This window comes from Muntiacus reevesi, unplaced genomic scaffold (assembly GCF_963930625.1).
Source record: "Muntiacus reevesi unplaced genomic scaffold, mMunRee1.1 SCAFFOLD_119, whole genome shotgun sequence".
NCBI lineage: Eukaryota > Metazoa > Chordata > Mammalia > Artiodactyla > Cervidae > Muntiacus > Muntiacus reevesi.
In genome coordinates, this window is record NW_027077989.1 from 6,380 (window position 1) to 13,497 (window position 7,118).

A 7,118-nucleotide genomic window follows, 5' to 3' on the forward strand; every position below is an offset into this window, starting at 1 on the left:
GAAAAGGTGGCTGCACAGATGTCGCAGATAAGTTATAATCCTTTTATGGGTCTGAGTAAAGATCAAGAGAGACAAATTGAGCCAGTTGTCCCAAAAATAAGAAGAGAGAGACAAGGCTTAAGATATCCAAATTTATAAGAGAGGCCATTGTTCTCACCGCTGACCCCATAGTCTGGAAATCTCCTGATCCAGTGTGGGTGGAACAATGGCCTTTAAATTCAGAAAAACTTTCAGCAGCACGACAGTTAGTGAGAGAACAATTAAAGGCTGGACATATAGAGTCTTCAAATAGTCCATGGAACATGCCAGTTTTTGTAATAAAAAAAAAAATCGGGGAAATGGAGACTCTTGCAAGATCTAAGAGCAATAAATGCCACTATGTAAGATATGGGAGCCTTACAGCCTGGCCTTCCCTCCCCTGTGGCTGTTCCCCAAGGCTACAATGTTATAGTGATTGATCTTCAAGATTGCTTCTTTACTATTCCCTTAGACCTCAAGATAAAAAGAGATTTGCCTTTAGTCTTCCCTCAGAAAATTTTAGACAACCTCATCAGAGATTTCAATGGAAGGTTCTTCCCCAGGGTATGAAAAATAGTCCCACATTGTGTCAAAAGTTTGTGGACGCTGCCCTACAAGGTATCAGGGAGAAACATCGGGATGTCTATCTAGTCCACTATATGGATGATATATTGCTAGCACACCCGGATAGGGTTTATTTACAGTAAGTTTTGATTAAATTGCAAGAGACTTTGAATCGCTGGGGCCTAAAGGTGGCCCCTGAAAAAATCCAAGTGAATATGCCTATAACATATGTGAGAAGAATCCTAAATAATGAAACAGTTACTCATGTACCTTTGCAGCTTAGAAAAGATAATTTGGTTACTTTAGATGATTATCAAAAGTTGTTAGGGGATATAAATTGGATTCGGCCCTTTTTAAAGTTGACTACTTCTGATCTTAAGCCTTTCTTTGACATTCTTCAAGGGGATCCAGACCCCACCTCTGCTAGAATGCTGACACCTGCAGCCAGGGAAGCCTTAATGAAGGTAGAAGAAGCTTTAGATAAAAATTATATTAAGAGACTTGATTATAGTATGGCATGGCAATTTATAGTGTTGCCCACAGCTGTGGCCCCTACAGGGGTGCTTTGGCAAGAGGGTCCCCTAGAATGGTTGCATTTACCTGTCACGGCCAAAAAGGTTGTGGCCTGTTATCCAGGACTAGTGGCTACTTTAATAATTAAAGGGAGACATAGAAGCATTGAAATGTTTGGAAAAGAACCATCTGAAATCATAGTGCCTTATAATAAAGAGCAACTAAATGCCCTTCTATCATTAAATGAAGACTGGCCGATTGTCATTGGTAATTATCCAGGACAAATTTTACACCATTTACTTGCTAGTCCTTTATTAAATTTCCTCTCACGACATCCGGTGATATTTCAAGAAAGGTGTCAAGTTTCCCCTATCGAGGGGGCAATGTTGGTGTTTACAGATGGGTCTTCTAATGGAAAGGCTGCTATTGTCACCCAGACTTCAAAAAGGGTTTTAAATACTGGGGAAACATCAGCCCAGAAAGCAGAATTAACAGCCGTGATAGAGGCGTTCAAAGAGTTTTTAGACCAGGCTTTTAATTTATTTTCTGACTCACAGTATGTAGTTAGGTTGTTCCCTCAAATTGAAACGGCTGTTTTACCAGAAAATAAAACCACAATTTTTATATTGTTATCTACCCTTCAACAGCAAATTTGGAAAAGGTCAAAACAATTCTATGTTGGACATATAAGAGCTCATTCTAATTTACCTGGACCCCTCCATACGTTTAACCAAGAGGCAGATTTGCTAACCCGAACCATAGTGGCCAGTGATTTTGAAGATGCTAAAGCCTCACATGCTATGCATCATCAAAATGCAACTGCCCTTCAATACCAGTTCCACATTCCTAGGGAATCTGCACTCGAGATTGTTAGAACATGTCAACTTTGCCCTACTTCAGTTCCCGCTTTGCTTTTTGGGGTAAATCCCCGTGGCTTACTACCTAATGTGCTTTGGCAGATGGATGTAACACATGTTCCTTCTTTTGGAAAACTATCCTTTGTGTATGTTACTGTAGATACCTTCTCCCATGTCATTGTGGCTACTGCCAGAATGGGAGAAGCCTATAAAGATGTAGTTCAACATCTTTTTGCCTGTTTTTCCTATTTAGGAATGCCAAAATCAATTAAGACAGACAATGCTCCAGTTTATACATCTAAGTCCCTTAAAAATTTCTGTGCCCAATTCGGTATATCCCACTCTACAGGAATTCCTTACAATCCCCAGGGACAAGCAATTGTAGAAAGGGCACATCAGACACTTAAAACACAAATTTCTAAATTACAAGAAGGGCAGTTCAAATACAGTTCTCCACACCACGTTTTGCAGCACGCCCTCTTTGTGCTCAATAACCTTAACGCTGATCAAGCCGGTTTAACAGCTATGTTCCGTCACTGGAACCCAGAACAAAAAGATATGAAACCTTTAGTAAAGTGGAAAGACCTCCTTTCCGGACTATGGAAGGGACCTGATCCCTTGCTAACCAGTGGGCGAGGGTATGCTTGTATTTTCCCACAGGGTGCTGACTCGCCAATTTAGATCCCAGACAGACTGATTTGCCATGTCGAAGTCCCCCAGACCTCCGGTTCCCTCGCAGCCTCAGCCACAAAAGAGGAAGAGCACTCCTCTGCCCTCGCCTCGGTCACTCACCCGGGAAGTCCAGCAGACTTGGAAATGACCGGCAACAGAGATCCCGGAGGAACCAATGGCGGATCCACCCACTAAACAGATGTCATGGCTTTGCATGAAAGATGGCGCCCAACCTCCTACTCCTTCACGTCACAGAAGACCACCAGGACGTCCTGCGTGGACAACTCAACAAGCCTCCATACCCACATGGGGACAAATTAAGTCACTCTGTCATCAAGCACAGGGAATAGCTTCCCTGCAGGGATCTTCAGCCTCTCCCGAAAGGGTTTTTATTGCTATGCTTGCTTTACTGTCTTGTCAGGCAAGTGCTACCTCCTCTACTTCAGAAAAATACTGGGCATATTTCCCTGGTCCCCTGACCTTCCAAGTAGTTACTTGGAACAGCGACCCTATACGGGTCAACACAGACCAGCCTCATCTCTTGGGAGGATCCTATAGTTCTTATGATAAAGATCATTATCCCATCAATTTTAACTATACTTTTAGGGGATTAACAGATGACCTTCCCCTTTGCTTTAACTTCCCCCATAGTCATACAAGTGATCTCATCACTCCCTCTAAGGAGGGACGTGTTGGAGCCTCCAAAACAATTCTGACAGATTCTCCAGCATCAAAATTTTCAGACAATACAGGAGATCGGCTGGTTTGGATATTACAGGCTCATATGCCTGGGGTCCTTGACCCCTATAAATCTTTGTTCCTTAATGCTCCACCAAAATATCCAAATTGTATTGATGTTGCTCCGTCAGATGTCATATGGAAAACTATAGACAACCGCCTGGGATACCCAGTATGGAAATCTTGTACTTATAATTCAAACATAGATTATAGAATACCGGGAGGTGGAAATTATTCGGTACAAGACTGGAGCAATCCAAATCCAAGTCAGAATCTAGGAGCTGTCAGTAGGCTTAGCAATTAAAATAATGATTCCCTCCCTTGGCCTTTGGTGCCCAGCAGATGGCATTATAATCAATTTGTTCCCCCCATGTTGTCCTATACAACTAAGGGTAAAACTTTTTGACAGCCAGAAATTTGGAGAGCCCTTGCTGCCACCTCCATTGTTACTTTAACTCGACCAGAAAACAATTCCACCTATTCTGTGCTGGCTTGTTTACCCTCCCCTTAGGTTTTTTTGTTTACTAATGATTCAAAAAGACTTCGTATACAAATGAATCATTCAGGTGGACCAAATATAGTCTACTGTGAACAATGCATGCTTTCATCCTGTTTAACCCCTCAATGTAATATTTGTTCTTTTGTGGTACTGCAACGTCCACCTTATCTTATGGTGCCTGTCAGAGTGAACGCCTATTGGTATGACAATTGTGGTTTAGCCGTTCTGCAACACCTACAAGATTTAATGTGTTCCCAACGGTTTGTAGGACTACTTATTCTAGGGATTTCAGCTTTGATAACAGCAATTACCTCTGTCACTGTGGCAGCGATATCCTTGACTCAACAAGTACATACCACTCAATATGTCAATGATATTTCAAAAAATGTTTCCTTAACTCTAGCTATGCAAGAGATTATAGATAGGAAATTAGAAGTAAAAATAGATGCCCTGGAAGAAGCAGTCATGCATATTGGAACTGAGTTACAGGCTTTAAGGGTAAAGTTAGCGTTATCCTGTCACGCTGATTATCAGTAGATCTGTGTAATGCCCCCCAAAAGTAAATGATATGGATTACAATGGAGAAAAGATTAAAAATCATATTTCGGGTATATGGAATAGCTCCAGCATTACTTTAGATCTTGGAGAGCTTCACGGTCAGATAAAAACATTAGAACATTCCCGCCTGGACTTTATTACTACAGGAGCTGCTAACGATATTTTTCATAACTTTTCTAACTTTATTACTGAAAAAAATATCCTATCAACTATTTTCAGTTATGCAGCTGTAGCAGCACTAGTTTTACTATTCATTATAATCCTTCCTTGCATCATCAGAACTCTCCGGCAGAGCACTCAAAAGCTTGCGACTCAGATCCATCTGGCTGTCTTAAAAAGTAAAAAAAGGGCGAGATGCCGGGAGCCAACACATGAGACCCTACCCCTAAAAAGGCCATAGGGGAGAAAACCTGATGGGCAAGGCGAATCAGGTTTTCAGGGGTTTCGAAAAAGTCAGCTCACGAAACCCTACCCCTAACAAGGCCGTAAGGGAGATAACCTGACAGGCAAGGCGAATCAGGTTTTCAGGGGTTTCGAAAAAGTCAGCTCACGAAACCCTACCCCTAACAAGGCCGTAAGAGAGAAAACCTGACGGGCAAGACGAATCAGGTTTTCAGGGGTTTTTGAAAAGGCTAGCTCACGAGATCCCACCCATGACAAGGTCACGAGGAGAAAGCCTGACAGGCAAGGCAGATCAGGTTTTCAGGGATTTTGAAAAGCTGCCCCCGGCTCTAACCTTAAAGATGATATCTGTCTTTCTGATGCCTGCCTCAATGAACTACTCCCTAATTTCTCTGACACAGACAGGAAGGCCTTCCCCGATCTCTTCCCAAATAAGAATCAATTTAGAACTTTAATCAATAAGTTTCCCAGGTGGTAGTTTTTTATGAGATTATTCAGGGTGAAAGGAGTGTTTTAATTCAAACACCTCTGCTGGTAGTTTTGTTAGCCAAATGCATTTATGCGCTTGGTACTAATATGCATGATTGCTTATAATATCCTAATCATAAAATAGCATGAAGAACCTGATTATATAAAAGCCCTAATAGACATAGAGCCCTTTTAAGGGGTAAAGGAGTCCTATTAGAAAACATAAGAAAATTATTCTATAGGTGGTTATTGGGTTGTGATTTGCTTGCTGTGTTTTGCTTGCTGTATTTTTGCCTTTAATGTGCTAAGGTTGTGTTATAAAAACCATTGTTAATATAGTTAAAGATCTAGACAAATAAGAACTTAGCCCTAGTGTGGTACCAATGAGACGGTTGTTAATTGTCAGTCAGGAGTACTAGGGCAGAAGTTGCCTCACTGAAGCCGCAGAGTCTGTATGGGGTAAACTTCTTAGATAAACGCAACTGACAACTTTTGCACTAAGATTAATTTTTGTATTAACAAGAATATAATTCTACTCTGTACTGTTTCCCTATGACCCTGTTACCTTTCAGTTAAGGTCACCATAAAATCGGAAAATAGGTTTACAATCACTTGACCTGCATAAAATGTTAATAGCCTCAAGGCCAGAAGATCATGTGCTAAAAACTACTATAGAATTAGAAAGCAAAAAAATCCTGCTTTTCCTAAAAATCAAAATGATGTATGCTAATCCTGTGAAATCATGAGTAAACATCTTGTACCTTAAAAACGTTCTGTGAAAGGGTATAAACCCAGTTATCAGAAAGTAAAACACAGACTTGGGCCTATCAAGGCTAGTCTCACGTCTCTTTCTCTCTCGCCAACGCGGTTCATCCTGAGGTACCACCTGGATCATGTCGAGGCTGGACCCCGGCAGCCTCTGAGGCAGGGCCGACCTAGGGGCACAGTGGGCCTCTTGCTCTCCCTGCTGCCCTGAGGCTGCTGGGCCAAAGAGGCCTTGGGCATCGACCCCCTTCCTGGCCTCTTCCCTCTGACCAGGCCGTCCAGGCTCCAGGCCCCTGCAGTGTGGAGAGAGCCCCTGCCAGAAACCTCCCCTTCAATTAGGCCTCAACTGAGGCCTAGGCAACAGGGGAAAGGCGCTAAGGGAATGAGCCTGGGGAGGCATCTGGGCATGCCTGGACACACTTCCCGCAGCCTGCCTCCTTGTGGGGCAGTACCCCCAGAGGCCAGGAACGTCTGGACAAGGCTGGCCTGGGGCAGGGTCCATGCTGGGACCTGCCCCTGGCCTGTGGGGCCTCTGAGCAGAACCGGCCCTCGCCGCTGGAAGACCTCCCCGGATGCCTCCAAAGGCCGGTTTGCAAGCACTCTCGCTGGCTGGCCGCCGCTCCCTCCCCGAGGGAGGCCCGCGTTTCCCATAAGCCACGAACTCTGCTCCCAAGCCTGGGAGAAAAGCGCTTCGGGGTGATCCTCTCTCAGGGCCCTTGTCCCAGAGCCTGGGGGAGAGGTATAGGCTCCACAATCCCAGGCCAAGGCAGAATCAAATGGACACGTCTGTTCTTGCCCCCTGCAACGTCAGAGAACTCGGGTGAGCAAGAGTCTGTCAGGCAGCTCCTGGGCAAGCACAGCAGCAGCACCTGTGTGGGAAGGGGCAGGGCCGACCTAGGGGCACAGTGGGCCTCTTGCTCTCCCTGCTGCCCTGAGGCTGCTGGGCCAAAGAAGCCTTGGACATCGACCCCCTTGCTGGCCTCTTCCCTCTAACCAGGATGTCTGGACTCCAGGCCCTTACAGTGTGGAGAGAGCCCCTGCCAGAAACCTCCCCTGCAAGTAGG

General features: G+C 44.3%; 1 pseudogene; it reads left to right on the top strand.

The window, feature by feature from the left end:
* The first annotated feature begins 497 nt into the window (after positions 1-497).
* LOC136155324 (uncharacterized) lies at positions 498-3,686 on the top strand (annotated as a pseudogene).
* Positions 3,687-7,118: the final 3,432 nt, after the last annotated feature.